This window comes from Mesoplodon densirostris, chromosome 18 (genome assembly GCF_025265405.1).
Source record: "Mesoplodon densirostris isolate mMesDen1 chromosome 18, mMesDen1 primary haplotype, whole genome shotgun sequence".
NCBI classification, from domain to species: Eukaryota; Metazoa; Chordata; class Mammalia; order Artiodactyla; family Ziphiidae; genus Mesoplodon; species Mesoplodon densirostris.
This window is the reverse complement of record NC_082678.1, coordinates 61,387,412-61,388,346: the sequence shown is the minus strand read 5'-3', so window position 1 is coordinate 61,388,346 and position 935 is coordinate 61,387,412. Positions and strand designations below refer to the sequence as shown.

Below are 935 nucleotides of genomic sequence, written 5' to 3'. Positions count from 1 at the left end.
TCCTGAATCTATGCTGAAGAGTTGTGGTAAGAATCCTTGTGTTGTTATGAATTTTAGGGGAAGGTGTTCAGTCTTTCACCACTATGTATGATGTTAGCTGTAGATTTTCATAGATATTTTTTATTAGATTGAGCAAGTTTCATGTTATCCCTTGTTTGCTGAGAGTTTTCTTTCTCTTTTTAAAAAAATCGTGAATCAGTTTGATTTTGTTATATGCTTTTCTTGAATCTATTGAAATGTTCAGATGGTTGTTCTCCTCTATTCTATTAACATTGTGAATTACATTGACTGGTTTTTGCATATGAAACTAGCCTTGCATTCCTGGGATAAACCACATTTAGTCATGATGTATTGTTTTTTATGAATTGGCAGATTTAATATGCTAATATTTTGTTTAGGATGTTAATGTCTATATTCATAAGTGATTTGGGCTTGAAATTTTCTTTTCTTATAATGCCTTATGTCAGATTTTTTTTTTTTGCCATTCAACTGGTGTCTTTATTCATACATGTTGATTTTTCCCATGGAGAAACTGTTGAAGGGAGAGGAGGGGATGGCTAGGTGGGGAGCCATGGCTTGTTTTTCCTCCATCCAATGGAAGAAGTGAGAGAAAAATATGGACCACTTTAAGAATCTGTGTATCATCCTTGTGCAGGGGCCATACTAATCTGCTCTGTATCATTCCAATTTTAATACATGTGCGGCCAAAACGAGCACCTTTTGTCAGATTTTGATATTAGGGTTATGTTATGCTGGTTTGGAATTGTTTGTTCTTCCTTTGTTCTCTGAAAACATTTGTATAAAATTGGAATTTTCTTTTTAAATTTTTTAATAGAATTTACCAGTTAAGCCACATAGGCCTGGAGTTTTCTTTGTGGGAAGGTTTTAAATTACGAATTCAATTTATTTAACAGATATTCGGTGATTCAGATTTT

The 935-nt window shown here is 33.2% G+C and overlaps 1 non-coding gene across 1 annotated transcript; it reads right to left on the bottom strand.

Annotated features, from left to right (window-relative positions):
* Window positions 1-610: 610 nt before the first annotated feature.
* LOC132479417 (U6 spliceosomal RNA) lies at window positions 611-717 on the bottom strand. Its single transcript, XR_009530533.1, has one exon. It is a non-coding gene; the product is annotated as a U6 spliceosomal RNA (small nuclear RNA).
* Between the last annotated feature and the right edge of the window lie 218 nt (window positions 718-935).